Source organism: Neophocaena asiaeorientalis, unplaced genomic scaffold (assembly GCF_003031525.2).
Source record: "Neophocaena asiaeorientalis asiaeorientalis breed wild unplaced genomic scaffold, Neophocaena_asiaeorientalis_V1.1 scaffold85, whole genome shotgun sequence".
NCBI classification, from domain to species: Eukaryota; Metazoa; Chordata; class Mammalia; order Artiodactyla; family Phocoenidae; genus Neophocaena; species Neophocaena asiaeorientalis.
In genome coordinates, this window is record NW_020174301.1 from 7,215,184 (window position 1) to 7,231,063 (window position 15,880).

Sequence of the window (15,880 nt, forward strand, 5' to 3'; positions counted from 1 at the left end):
TGGGCTCACAGAAAGCAGTTTTAAAGTGTGAATTCTTCAAAGAACAAACAGCCACTGTCATTCAAACGCTGACATGCAGCTGCCTTTTAATTTTATTTATTGCAAAACGGCTATTGAGGGAAAAAAGAGAAACACAAAAACAAAAATCCCAGCAAGAGCAGGCCGAGCCCAAAGAGAATCATGTTCGGGTTATATTTCACCAAGCTCCCTGGGCGCACACTTGGCCCGGAAGCTCGGAGGGCGCGACCTTTTCCTCCGCGACGGGACATGGAGTGGAATTCGTAGCCTCACATGTGGGAAGAGCTCCGCGAGTGTCACCGGGTACGGTCTGCCCACTGCTTCTGCAGATTTTAAATCTGGACACAGCCTCCTCTAGGCTAGAAGGGAAGGCTTTTCCCACACAGCATCGATTCCGGGGGTGGGGTGGGCCTGGGGCTGGGTCCTGGCGCTAAAGGTCAACCCTCCCACCCCCGCCCCTCTGGATTGGCTCCAACCTGGCCGAGGGTGGGCCTCCACCTTACATCTGACCTTTCCTCGGACCGATTTCTAGGTAAATCCGGAAGGCGATCGAAAGATAGCTGCCCTTTCCTTTGCCAAAGGGGCATCTGCATTGTTGCGGGCTGTCCTCTCAAACCCCATCCTCCTTGTAACTCCACCCTTGCGCGCAAGGCCTGCAAAAACCCTATGGGACACCCCGCCGCCCCAGCTCACGCTTCTTAAGGCCAAGTCAGTGGTCGAAAACCAACCAGGTGGCAGCTGTCTTTACCGAGCAAAGACATTCAAAGACGGCCGCACCGAGCGCGGCGTGCGGTGGGAGAGGAGCGCACCCCCTTTAGCATCTTGGGGCGAGAGGGCTGTTGGGCTCTGGAGCGCTCAAGGAGCAACTTTGCAGCGTACTTGAGAGACCAGAGGGGAGTCGGAGAACCGGCGGCAAGCTGCGGTTCGGCCACATTCGCTGCGCAGCACTGCCCCCTGGTATCCTGCGCCGAAACTGCCCCGCTAGACGGCTGCGGATCTCCCTCCTCCGCAGCCCGGACCAACATTTTCTCCTTTCTTGGCCACAAGCCCTGCCAGAGAAGCTGGCCCGGAGGCCTCAAGAAAGCCCTCGTGCCGAGCTCCAAAGCCTTCCTCCCCGCCCCACCCCAGGCACTCACCTCCCCGAAGAGGACTGAGGGAGAGGGCTGCCGGACCAGGCCCCCAGTGCGGCCCGCGCCCCTTCTTGACTCAGGCACCCAAGTCCCGGCTGATGTCTACTCAGGAGGCCGCTGAGTAGATGTGGGCCGCTGGAGATGTGGGATCTGCTAGGAGACCTCGGCTACAGGCCTGGGAGAGCGGGGAAGGCTTGTGTACACAGAAACTCATTTTGGGCTGGCAATGTTCATTCTTTAATGAACCCAGCTCCCTGGGCATCTTTTTTTGGCATCTGGGCTTTGCAGAGAAGAAGAAAGCGGGAGGCAGAGTTGGGTTCTTCCTTGCACCCCAAAGTGGGAGAGATGGGCAAGGTATCAGGTGACCCACTCCAAACACCAGGGTGAGACTCGGGAGGGCCCAGAGTCCTGCCCAGTTTGTCCCTTCCTACCAGCCCCGGCTGGCCCTGGCTTCCTGCAGGCGCCGGGAGGAAGACTGCCTTCTTTTCCAACCCATGCTGGGCATCTGGTGCCTGGCGTGGGTATCGGGCCCAAGCCCCAAGACACCCACCACCAACTGGAGGATTGGTCCCAGGCTTGGGGGCTAGGCTTGATGGACAGGTAGGTGTTTAGATCGCTGGACATAGGGAAGGAGCTCAGGCTCTGCAACCAGATCTGGTGGGGGGTACCAGCTTGGTTGGTCACTGACTGTGTGACCTTGAGACCTTCGGCTTCTCTGTACATTATTTTCCTTGTTAGTTTTTCAGGATGTTATGAGAATTAATTGAGATAATTTCCTTAGAGTGCCGGCATGTGCTCAAAGTCACCGTTGGTGATTGCAGGTGTTCCCTGCAGGAAAGTGCCCCAGAAAGCATCCCATACGGGGGCCGCCTGCACCACCACACTGGTGCTAACTCCAGTTTTCAGGAGGGGATGATACAGAGCAGTGACAGCCCTGAAGGCTGTGCACTGGCGTCTGGATGCTTCCCTGGTCTCTAACACCAGGGCCCAGACTTTGCTCACTTCTCTCAGCTCTGGGAAGCTAGTCATCCTCGCTTATGAGGGCATCTAGCGATGAAAACACTGGCCTAACACCTGTTGCACACCCAGCCTTAACCTGCACCAGATACAGGGCTAAGAGCTGTGCATTCACTATCGCATCTCATCTTCACAATGCTGGGACAGAAGTAGTTAAGTTTTTAAAACTCCCTTTTACAGAGCAGGAAACAGGGCTCAGAGAGATTGGGTAACTTGCTGAAGATCACACAGTAAATGTGGCACAGCAGGGATTTGGACCCAGCGTTTTTTTCAGAGGCCAAGCCCCCTCAGGTGTGACATTAGAAAGCACAAGCTTTCGCTCTTTGGTTTCCACTCACTCTACATTCTTTAAACTGCAATTTCCTCTTCCCTCCGTTAGCACCTGCGGACGCTGAGGCACGATCCCGGGAATCTCAGGCCTTGGCGCGCATTTTCGCTCAGGTAATTAGTTCCCCGGGCGTCCTGAGACCCTTTGGTCGAATCCTCTTCGGACTCTAGTCCCCTAGGCGATTTCAGATCAGACTGACCCACCCGAGCACCGGGACAAAGGTCCGGGGAAGAAACCCTTCCCCTCCCTGGAGGCTCGGCTCAGCTCAGCTCAGCGGTCCAGAGGAACCAGTTAAGAACGTAGGTGAGGCTACTCCTGTTGAGTCTCGGGGAGGCTGGGAGGAGCACGGAGCCGGGAAATTTCGGGACTCCTCCGGGTGCCAAGCCGCGGGGGAGCTCCCTCCCTCCCCCACCCGATATGAAGCTCTCTAGGACTGGGACGAGGACGGGGCGGGTGCTCTACTGAGTGTAACAGTAGGTTCGCGGCAGTCAGCTACCGAGACCCCATTGAGAATGGACTTGGACTTTGGGTTCCCGGGCCAGCTGCTCCCTAGAGCTGTCCCTGAGCGCCGCCCCCCGCCCCCCAGTCAGCAAATCTCTAGTGAGCGCCTACTGGGTGCCAGGCCCTGCACCCCAGGGCCCTCACTCTCTGTCCTGACCCCTGCCCTCCAGTGAGGCCGAGTTGAGGGCGTCCCCAGCGCTGGTCCGAGTGAGCTTTCCGCGGGGGCCCGCGCTTTCTAGGCTTAGCTGGGTCGCACCCCGTCCACCCTTCACCCAACTGCGGCTGCCCCGCCTAGCCCCGCCGTCGGGCCACGCTGGGCCAGGCGCCCCCTGGCGGCAGGAAGCCGCGCACTCGTCGCCCTTGCGGCTCCGGGCTGAGCCTGCCCGCCGTCCCCGCCCACCCGGGAGACCTCGCTTGCCTCGCCCACCCTCCCACTTCCCACGGAGGTGTCCAGCCTTGTCCCCAGAGACCGTCCGAGAGTCACTCAAGGCTTTCCTTGACTGGCCCGGGCGCGCTGCTGCCCCAAGCCCCCCACGTTCTCAGCCGCAGGCCCGGTTCTCCCTGGTTAGAAACCAGCGACGCCAGGTAACGCCGCCCCCCACTGTCCGACTGCAATTGGACGCCAGGCCGCTCGGAGGCAAGCGCTGTGGTTGAGGAAAGACAAAACCCACCCGCCCAAGTTCAGGGGGTGAAGGAAAACTGTATTCAACCTGGGTTTTTGGAAATAAAGTGTCCCCACTCAACCACCGCCAACACACCCTTGTGTCCACCTCCCCTTGCCCGTATCTTGTGAACCGGAAGGGCAAATACGCCGCAGGCTTCTCGGCGGTCACACGTGTGTCCCCGATGCCATCTGCCCATGTCCCTGTGCGAAGCAGCTTCTCTCCCTCGAAAATCCCCCTGGGAAGACGCGATGGAGAGAGAGGGCTCATCCGAACCGGAATTTGGAAGAAAACGCCCTGAGAGCTGTTCAGAAACCCAGCAAGCTTCATTTTAACCGAAACTCCTGGTTAAAGCTTCTTGGGTTTCATGTGGGTTTCAGGTCTGGGGTCAGAACGACCTGGATTTGAATTTTGACTTTGTCACTTAATAGCTGAATGACTTGGGCAAATTACCTTCTCCCTAAGCACCAGGTTTCTCTCCTATTACAATAGTGTTACCTCACTGGTTGTCATAAAGATGCAAAAATCATGTGTGTAAAGAGCTTAGGATAGGCCAGGGAACTGCATCTTGATTATTTCTTCTAAAGCCGGAGTTCAATGAGACTTTAGCTAATGAAGTTTTGAAAACTGGATTTGATTTGGATGCAAGGATGAGACTGGAGGCAGAGATATTATTGTGAGGTCAGTTTTTAATCCTGGGAGGGCTGAACTCACAAAGGAGCATTAGGTGGGGTGGAAGCCTGCATCAGTGAGAATAAGTAAGGCTGGGAGTTAGGACCCCAGGATTCTCCAAGGACCCTCCCAAGCCTAAAAGTTTTCTTGTACCTGCCTTGGGGCAGGGTTGGTCTTTCTGCTCTGTACTCTTGAACCCAACAGGGGGCCAGGCACTCAGGGTCGGTGCTGCCTGCTGAATGAGTGGTTGACTTGATTCATCCCAAATGGGGCCTTACACAGGTTATCTTTCCCTTTGCTTCATTAACTCCTACCTTCTCTGAATGGGTCAAATTCCCCTGTCATATGCTCTCAGAGGACCATACACCTTCTCTTCATGAGGACTTATCACTGTTAAAACTTCACATTTATTCGTGTGATCATCAGATTGTCTATTTTTGCTGTAAGCTTCACGGCTGTTTTCTTGTCCCTGTATTCTCAACAGTTAATACAATGGATAACGGTTGAATGGCAATGAAATGGCTTTTTTTGTAGCTAGATTCAGAAAGTAGTTTAACCCTACCCCTCACCCTAATTAGCAGTCATAGTAGGTAATTCACAGTATACTCTTTCAATATGTTGTAAAGAAATTAGCCTCCAAATGCACTACCAGGCAAGCTATTCTAGAGGTGACAGAATAGAAAGGCACGCAGACCAAGTTAAATGCTTGAATCTCACAGATTATTGGATAAATTTAAAACCCACAGAGGAAGAAGGAAGAGGAAAGAGGTGGGGTATGTTAGCACCAATACAGTAAGGTGTAAGCAGGTGGAAGGACCACTCTCAGAATCATGGGTTATGTAATATGCAATGTTCATGTCCCCTTCTCCCTCCCCTCCCCCGCTCTCCATATTAACCTTCCCCCTTAATGATGTGGTTACAAAAGGACTAGAGTTGGGGGTGAGTAATGGGATAACAGACACAAGGTGCCCGAGGCAATGACACACACTTACGCCGTTAGAGAGCCATGGTCAAGTTCACCTGGCCACAGCAGGAGCTCTACTATTAGCTTGCTGAACGTCTAAGGGTTTAGCTGTGCTTCGCAGGCAGAACACAGTTGGGACCATAATGGTGTCACCAGTGGGCGGCTGGTATAGAGGATAACATAGCTGCCAGTCCTGAGGTGGCACGATCGTACCTTATAACTTGGCGTTTTTGTCTGTATCTGTACTTAGCACTCTGGTTTGTTAGGCAGTCTTCCATTGACTGGAAAGATACAATCAAATAATCCACACAGTCATATGAAATGTGATAAACACCAGGAAGCTGGGGGTGGGGGTGGGGGAAATCTGCTGTCCCAAGAACATGAGATGAGCAGTCAGGGAGAGCTTCCCAGAGGAGGTGGCATTTGAGCTGAGACCTGAAAGGAGAGTTCCATAGTCCTGAGGTTTCAGAAATTCCTAATAAATAAACATCAAGGTCTATTGCTTTCCGCCATCCAGTTCTCAGTCATATTTAGCCTGTTTTCTATCTGACTTTCCAAAGGAACACTTACCTGTTCTAGTCCCCCAAATGTGCAAATGTTATGTTTTACACAACAAAAAGAACGAAACACACCTATTGGCAAAAGACTGCAGAACAGTATTTAGGCTTATAAATGGTTCTAACTGGGATCAACAGCCTATAATTAGACTTTAACAATCCAAGAGAGGTAATGTGCACCCTGCAGGACACATTGGCGTCTTTTTCTTTAGTTCTGCAGGTTTGGTGGGTAGATTAGCCCCCGACTTGCCTCCTACAATAACTGTCCCACCGAGGTAAACATGTCACAAACAAGAACAATGAGATCACCAATAATATAACACTAATACTATAAACAAAAGAAACGCCACCTTTGGCTCTGGTGCAATGAAAAACACAATGTGGACCAACTAACAGGGCTATTTAAAAAACAAATTACTCACGGCCAAGCTTCTTAGCTCTCCAAACACAATTTTCTGGGAACCTTGGTACGAGGAGACGCTTTTCCTGAAAGGGACCCGCGTCTGCTGCTCTTTGGACGGTACTCTGCTTACAGATGTGAGGCCTTGGACAAAGAAGAAAATGCCCCCCACAGACCCACCTCGATGCTTATTCTCATGTATTCCTCTTTATTTCCTCCCAAATCGAGACATTTCTAGGGTCACAGGTTACCGTAAATGGAGAGTCTGAAAGCACATCCCCATCAATGACATTTTCCAGAAACCTCAGGCTTTTCCCAGATGCCTAAGCCCTCTGATCACAGACCACACTTCCTTGATAAGGACTTTTTTCTGTATTTTGTTAAAGAATGTATAGATGGGTAACAGAATATTAGTTATAGTGGATGTTTTAAGAAATTACTTGGTCTATCCCGTTCAATTTGTAAATGAGGAAACAGACTCCAGATGCAGACTAGAAGACATGAAAGGCCTTGCTGTGAAGAAAGTGCAACATATGCTTATACAAATAAATGAGGCAGACTTGGGTATCAAGCAAGATGCTTGGCTGGTTTCGTCTGGATATTGCAATTTGCCCCCATTCCAAGAATCAACTCATTGGACCAAGGGTTGAGTAGCCAGAGTCCTCAATTAGCTTCCTTGTGACTTGACAAGAGGGACAGAGACAAGGACCAAGCCCACTGTCTAGAAATGGAATGAATGTGTTTATAACGGGATGACTGGTTTTTGTAGTAGAAGGGGTGTTACATTGGATAGGACCTTTGAGCCAACTCAAAACTGGCCCAAGAAGTGAGAGGCCTTTATTGGATCACGTAACAAAGAAGTCCAGGGAAATACTCATTTCGGGCATAGCTATATCCGGAGACCAATGGTATCATCAGCTAGTCACTCTCTGTTTCTTGGGTTCCTCATGGTGACAAGATTGCTGCCAGATATTCCAAGCCTGCATGCTCTCAGGTTTCTCAAGTACTGCAAAAGAGAGTGCCTGTCTCTTAACGGTCACAGCAGGAGTCTCAATGCTTCTGACTGGGCCATGTGCTCCAAATCACTGTGGCCAAGAGAAAGCAAGGCTCCAAATGTTCAAGTCTAAGTTGCGTGTCCATTCATGACACAGGTGAGACATCATACTAACTAGGAGGGAGAGTGGTCCCTCTTAGGAAAACTGAGGTATTGGGAGAAAGCAGATAGGGTGATGGACAGCAGAACCAAAGACATCCACCACAGATGCAAAATTGGATACAGGATATGACTTAGAGCATCAGCCTTCTAGTGGCAGCACCAGGTCATGTGGGTTCTGGAGTCCAGATGGTTATCCAGAGATTCCCCCAAGTTCGGGCACAGCTACTTGATCAAAGTGAAGTGCCTCAGATTAGCATCGTCTCCTCCCTGAGGTAGGCTTGTAAAATCAATAGTTTGACTTCAGGACTGTCAATTCTGCAGATTTGTAATATGGTTCCTGATTCACCAGACTTTTGGATGCTGGCAAGCCTCAGTTTCCTCATCTGTCTAATGGGCATAATACAATGAAAGTGAAAGCTTTTTGCAAACCATAAAATACGATTCAGAGGGCATGAGGGTGGCTGGGGAAGTCAGGGTCCCCGGCCACAAAGCCAATGGCATGGATGTTCTAGGCCATTTCAGATGAGGTGCAACTGCTGTGTGGGTGAAAACGGTTAAGGGATCTACCCATCTCTGAACCAAGACCCTGTGCACACCATCTCAAAGAGAGTCTGAGTTTTTAACCATGCACTAGAAGAAAGGGAATGCAAATGCACCCTTCGTTCACAGAGCTCCAGAAGGCGAGGGCGTGAGTCATGAATGTCACCTGAGACCTGGGGGAAGGAGATAAGACCCAGGACAGCAGCAGCCCCCGGTGATCCTGTCACCTGACTTGGCAAGCACTCAGAAGGTGCCACTCAGGGAACATGTGCTGGTGCAGGCCAGCGGGCGGCTGAGGGGTGAACCCAGAGTGTTGGTTGCAGTCACCTATCAGCCTTGCAAGAGAAGCCTGGGGGACATCTGTCTTCGGAAGCCTTTCCAGATGTCTCCAGGAGCAGCTGCCATTTCTGAGCGGTCATGCACTCCTCTGATGTCCTCTGAGTGCAGGAACAATGCATGCGACCGTATTGACAGATCCACTTCCCTGTTGGCCTACTGGCCTCCTTCAAGTCAGGAGCCCACAACAGCAATCTGTGCTGAGCCCCCAAACCTGAAAGTCGGGGCCAATTCTCTCTGCCCCTTCCCCCACCCTGCTAGGTTGCCCCCTAGGTTCTGCATGAAAACCAAAGGCCCCTGGGCCCAAGGCAGCATCCCTCTTCACAGTTCTGTCTCCAAACACATTAAAAAAAGGGAAATTTCTGCAGAAGCAAAATAATCTTGAGAAGAAGGCAAAAGCAGTTGTGATGTCCTCACACGGTAATAAGGATGCAAACCTCGTGAACTCCAACGGTTCTAATCGACAAGTGATGTAAGGTGGGATTTGTCATGCTCTTGGGTGCAGCTGCTGTATCTCCTCCCTGGGAATCTCGTCACTTCACCCTGGCAGCAGAGCAGCACGCTGCTGCATCCCCACCCCAACTGAGATGAGAATCTGCAGTAAAAAGGAGGCATGGGGAATCTAGCAGCTGGAAGCAATTTCCACTTTAATTTCAATGCCTATATAACAGTCTGTCACATCAGTGTTGTCATATGTTCATGGGTAGCTTGGAAAAGAGGGGCCTGAGGAGTGGGGCTGGCACTCCTGTGGATGTTGGAGATAGAATCTGGGCTTGGTTCTGGTTGGGAGGGCAGTTCCAGAGGCTGTGAATCCAGGCGGGGAGAATGTTGGCATCCCATCCTCTGAAGAGAGCACCACGGGCAGATTATAAAGGCAGGACTTCCGCTGTGGGGATCATTTGAGTCTGAAATATTCATGGGAAACTCATGGAGGAGGGCAGCCATTCTGTAAATCTACAGATCCAGCATCATTCTGCCATGTGTACTTGTCACAAAGTAGGAATGAAGTAAAACCGTTAGGGGGTTTTAACTGGTCTTTGGACTGGCTGAAGGCGGAAAGCAGCCTTTCCCCCTCTTCCTTCATAAATGACAAGGAAGCAAAATTCAGGCTTGTTCTTTGAGCTCCCTCTGGTGGCAATTACCAAAAATAATCCAGCTCTGTGGGGTTTGCGGGGAGTTCGTGACACAGTGGTGGCCTGCGTTTTCAGTAAGAAGCTATAGGAGAAAAGATCCTCTACCCTTTTAATAGTGGGGCAGAGGGTCCACTGTCTCCCTCTGCAAGGTGGCCGCCCTTCGGATTCTGAGGAATTGGAATTCCTTTCGATGTCCAGCCCTGCTGTTGTGCATGTATCCTGGGGTGAATGGTTCCTGCAGAGGACTTGGAAGTCTGCTCTGTGCTGCTTTGGCGCGTGTATTACCCTTTCCTAGATTGGTCTCAGTTTCTCAACCAGATTGACAGCTTCTCCAGCGCTGAGATGGCATCTTAATCACCTTTGAAGGATGCCTCCTTCCCTCCAGCATCCAGCAGGGGGCTTTGCTGATTGGAGTGCTTTCTGGAGGAACGCTAGAGCCGGGGCAGGTCACAAGGTGACCTGCCTGTGTGCCTCTGAGGCTGATGCTGGGTGATCGACCACATCAGCTGCTTGCCTGCCCCGTGCCGACTGCGTTCTCATAGGTCTTGACAGATGGTGGAGGCTTTGACAGCTTGTCAGCCCTGCGTGGACGCTCGTCCCCAGTCACTGGTCTTGGACCGCCAGCTCTGACTCTGAGTGCCGGGCTTTTCTGCTAATGCTTTTGCCTTGGGAGATGGGAGCCAGGAGCAGCAAGGTGGGAGTTCGAAGGCAGCCGTGAGGTTGGAAGAGAGACTTGCCCTGCCACAATCACAGCGAGAAGTGCTTACGTCAATACGCAGACATGACTTGCTCTGAAAGCTCAGGGAAAGGTCGAGGAAAGCTCGAGAGAGCAGGAGGCTGTGCTACCAAGAGCATCAGACATGAAAACATTAGACCTGGGTTCCAGGCCTCGCTCTGTGGCTCTGGGCTGCTCACTGAACCCAATTTCTATATTTATATAAACTTGATGGACATGTTTTCCAAAGATCCTTTTCCAGATCCAATATTCTTTTCAACATACATACTATATATTTTTAAATAGCTGATGATGTGTTCAGTAGGCTTGGGTTATTTGCTACCACTTTCAATGATGAAAACTGGAATCTGCAACTCAAGAATTCTAATTTATCGTCTTAACTGGTGGGGCATTGCCTGGACACCACTGCCCCCTTGTGGCAGCGAATCTAATTTGGTGGTAGTGTGGTGAGTTCAACAATTTATAAAGCCTTATAAACTTGGATTTATAAAGGGGCTGGAGAATGTCCCCAAAGCTTTATTCATCCCTGGAAGGAGTGCATGCTTATAACTAGATCAGATTCCCCCTTCATGCCTTGGCCTTACTTCAAGATAGTGATTTAGAGGCAATCTTTAAGTGGATTTACAGCCAGATTACCTAAATCCACTCATAAATTGACTCACAGATTAAAATTTGCAAGCTTCTGAGACCTGGTACGCTCCTGCTTCAGAGTGGATTCATTAAAAAGAGACGTGACACCGGTGGCACTTGTAGGTATTACACATCCCATTTGTATGAAGACAATTTTTTCTTTTCATTGAGGTAAGATTTATATAACATAAAATCAACCATTTTTAAAAATTGAAGTATAGTTGATTTACAATGTTGTGTTAGTTTCTTGTGTACAGCAAAGTGATCCATATATATATATTCTTTTTCATATTCTTTTCATTATGGTTTATAAAATCAACCATTTTAAAGTAAACAATTCAGTGGCTTTTAGTACATTCACAATGTTATGTAACCACTTAGTTCCAACACTTCTATCATCTCAAAAGAAAACTCCCTACCTAGGCGGTTAGTCCCCATTCCCCCTGGAACCTGGAAACCACCGATTTGCTTTCTGTCTCTATGGATTTACCTTATTCTAGTAAATGAAATGGAATTATACGATATTTGTCCTTTTGTATCTGGCTTCTTTCACCTAGTGTAAGGTTTTTGAGGTTCATACACGTTGTAGCATGTAACAGTAGTACTTCGTTCCTTTTTATGGCTGAATAATATTCTCTTGTATGTCTACCTCGTTGATGGCCATTTGGGTTGTTTCCACCCTTTGACTATTGTGAATAGTGCTGCTATGAACATTCATGTACAGGTGTGTGTTTGAGTCCCTGTTTTCAATTCTTTGGGGTATGTATCTAGGAGTGGAACTTCTGGGTCATACAGTAATTCTGTGTTTAACTTTTTGATGACCCAAGTCCTCAGGAAGATGACATGTTCTAGCATCTAACAATTCCTACCAACTCCTTGTTTATTCTCCCAGATCTCTTACAGGTTTGCCAGCTGGCTGGTCTGCCTTTGCTTGGATGGGGGCAGGGAGTTCTGGTTGGGTCCACATGTCCCGCACAAACGGCTCCCAGAGATGTTAAGGTGCATAGCAGAATCCCAATCCATGCAGATGCATTAAAAAGCCATTTCTGGGGACTTCCCTGGTGGTCCACTAGTAAAGAATCTACCTTCCAATGCAGGGGTTGCAGGTTCGATCCCTGGTCGGGGAACAAAGATCCCACATGCCGCAGAGCAACTAAGTCCACGTGCCACAGCTATTGAACTCGCGTGCCTCAGCGAGAGAGCCCGCGTGCCACAAACTACAGAGCCCACGCGCCCTGGAGACCGCATGCCACAACTAGAGAGCGAAAACCTGCACGCCATAACTAGAGAGAAGCCCACGCACCATGACTAGAGAGAAACCCGAGCAGACGGTGCGCCGTAAAGAAAAGATCCCGCATACCTCAACAAACATCCCGTGTGCCGCAACTAAGACCCGATGCAGCCAAAAAGGAAGCCATTTCTGGCATCACATCTGCTACTATTTTCATTGGCCAAAGTCACATGGACAAGCCCAACTTTAATGGAAAAGGGATATAATAGTTGCCGGCTCTGTTGGGAGGCACTGCAAAGTCACAGGGCAGAGGGTGTGGCTGTATCACGGTATTAGAGGCAAAGAGTAAGGAACAGGAACAATGATACTCACCATCCCCAGGAAGGCTTGTTATCTCTTTGTAACGGGCTGGCTGGGGTTATTTCAAAAACTTACTTTTTCTATGTCATACTTACATTGTATCAAGGACATTCATGATCTTGATGCAAATGTGTTTGCACTGTGGGATGTTTGCAGTTAGAGAACCCTCAAACCACAGGGCCAGGACAGCCAAGCATCCTGACTGCTGGAAACGCCTCTGGGGAAGCTGGGCTTGCACTGTGTGGAAACCTCCAGCCTCCTTTAACCCAGGCCTCTTAAGGAATGTGAATCAATAAGTGGCATAAATTATTCACCTCAAGGAACGTTTTCAGAAATGAACAGCAGGCTGGAGAAATCACCAGCAGGGTATTCATTCTTTTCAGTGTTTGGACCTCTGCTCACCTTCTGAATGGCTGGGCATTTCTAAACTATTAAAAATTCAGATCTCAGAGTAGAACGAATACAAGTTGTGCTTAAATTTCAAGGCGACTCCGAGTTTCCTTTTCCGCCTCTTCTGCAGGGTCAGGGGAATGAGCACAGTCTCGTTTGTGGGAGGTGCCTCCGGCCCCCTCTGTGATGCGATCTCAGGGCTGTGGAAAGGGCCTATCCTCTGTTCAAAACGGTCTTTTCTACCTGTCTTCCAAGATATCAGAAATTCATTCCACCTCTAAAAGCCATTCTGAGGGCTTTGCCTCTTTGGAAGACTCCATTCAGAATGCAAAACTTCGGGAGGGGAGGGGAGGAAAGTTAACATTTATCAGACACCTATTATGTGGATGCATCCTCGCCCACAAGATAGATATGCTTTGCAGATTTGCTTTATTAGTTTTTCCTTTTAAATAATTAATATATTACAGAAATATGCAATATTGGAAAATAAAATTTAAAAAAAAAGGAAGGGTCTCTGCATTCCAGCCCTCAGAGATAATCTCTGGTGCATAACGCTCCAGGGTGTTCTCTGTGCTGACACTCACGGGTATTTGCATCTCACTTGACCTGTCAGTAGCACTTGACTGGATTGATGACTCTAGGCTGTCCTGGCTTCAGAGATGGAATTCCCCATGATTTCCCACTTACTACTACGGCTGCCTGACCGCAGTGGCTTCTGTCGGTTTCTCCTCTCCTTGCCCCCTATGTTGGAGTTTCTCAGGGCTCAGCCATGGGCCATCTTTTCTACTCATTCTATACGTGTTGGGAAATCTCGTTCACTCCTTTACCATCTCCGTGTACCATCATATACTATCTGCCTAATTAGGGATCTCCAGCCTTCTCTCTTCTGAGCTCTGACCTAAATACCCAAGTGCCTTCTGACATTTTTCACTAATATGCCTTATAGGAACTCCATACTTACTTTTTTTTTTTTTTTTTCATACTTACTTTTGAGTGAGAAGTTGATCTCTCTCTTTCAAAATCTGCTACTCTTCCATCTCAGCATTTGGGACTTCCGTCTCCTGAATTATGATGGTATTTTTCTCTTCCCCTCCCTCAATCCATCATTAAATCCTGTCAATTCTGCCTGCAAATATATCCACATATTATGACATCCACATTTTACCAAATCTGAGATGTGTTGCTGCCGGCACTTAATCTTACCAGGAGGTGTCAATGGAATGTTTTCACCACACAACAACCTCACAATTGTTTCATGGTTGATAGCAATTGAAAGATGCTATTGATTGAAGAGTACGTCTCAATTTCAGAGAAGTATAAATGTGAAAAAAATGTGGATCTTAGAGTCGGTGAAATACAGAATATTAAATCTATCTCTGTCAGCACTGTTCTAGCCTAAGCCATCTTCCATCTGGACTTCCTGTCTCTTCTCTCAGACCTCACATCTACCCTCCTCAAGATTTCTGTTCTCCCATTTATTCATTGGTAAGTCCTGCTTACCTCCAAAATATATCTGGATTCCAATAACTTCACACTATCTTCCCTGCTGTGACCCTAGTGCAGGCCCCACCATCTCTTGCCTGGATAACTGGCAAGAGATAACTGTTTCCTCCTCCTCCAAGCCAGAGGGATCTTTCTAAAGAGTGAACCAACCACATCACCCTTCATCTCAACACTCTCCAGAGGTTTCCATTTGTACCTGGGATCCACTGCATGGCCATCAAGGGCCTGCCGAGGGTCCCCCGTCTGCTGCTCCATTCTCATTGGTCTCCATTTGGCACCTTGCTCCCTGTGCCTCAGCCACCTGGGTTCTACTCATTTCCATCTGAGGGTTTTTGCACTTGCCATTCTGTCTGATTCAAAAGCTCTTATCCTGGATCTTTGCACAGTTCGGGGTCAGCTCAAATATCACTTCTGAGGAGAGGCCTTTCCCAGACCAGCCTCAGTAAAGCTGCTCCCCACCCCCACTTCCATCCGCCCTGCCCACCTACCGAGTCACATTCTACCACATTTAATACCTGACAGTATCTGATTCATGTATTTATTTCTTTTTCTCCCGTCACTAGAATGTAAGCCCCTTGAGGGCAGACACTATGTCTTTTTCCCTGCTACCACCTCAGCACCTCAGTGCTTAACCCAGTACAGGCACTCAATAAATATTGATGAAATGTTTAGTTGATGTAATTTCCTAATCCCTACTTCCTCTTTTGTTCTTCACCTCTCCTCCTAAGCTCAATTGCTAGACAGACTGACCTTTTAAAAACAAAAATTCCGACCGTGTTACTGCCCATTGCAACCCTTAAATAATGCTTTAGCAGCATCCCACTATATCTGATCTGTTGTATTTTCATTCAGTTCAAAATGCTTTCTAATTTCCCTTGTGACTTCTTCTTTGACTTATAGTTTATTCAAAGTATATTATTTAGTTCCCAAAAATTAAGGGGACTCCCAGTTATCTTTTTGTTACTGATTTTTTTTTCTGATTTTTAATTTAATTCTGTGGCGACAGAAGAACATACTTTGTATGACTTAGATCCTTTTACATTTATTGAGACTGGTTTTATGACCTCAAATATGATCAATCTCCATAAACGTTCCATGTGCACTTGAGAAGAATATATATTCTGTGGTTGTGAGGAGGACTTTTCTGCAAATGTCAATGAATCAATTTGGTTGATAGTGTTGTTCAAGTCTACTATGTCCTTGCTGATTTTTTGCCTACTTTTATGAACTATTTAAAGAGGGTTATTGAAATTTCCAGCTACAGTTGTGGATTTGTTTATTTCTCCTTGAATTTTATCAGTTTTTATTTGATGTATTTTGTAACAGTCTTTATTTTAAAGTCTATTTCGTCTGGTGTGAGTATTGTTACTCCCCCTTTCTTTTGATTTCCATTTGCATGGAATACCTTTTTCCAACCCCTCACTTTCAGTTTGTATGTGTCTCTAGATCTGAAGTGGGTCTCTTGTAGACAACATATATACAGGTCTTGTTTTTGTATCCATTCAGTCTATGTCTTTTGGTAGACTGAAATCTACCAGATTTAACTTAAATGTAAATCTGTTTACATTTAAAGTAATTACTGATGTGTATGTTCCTATTGCCATTTTGTTAATTGT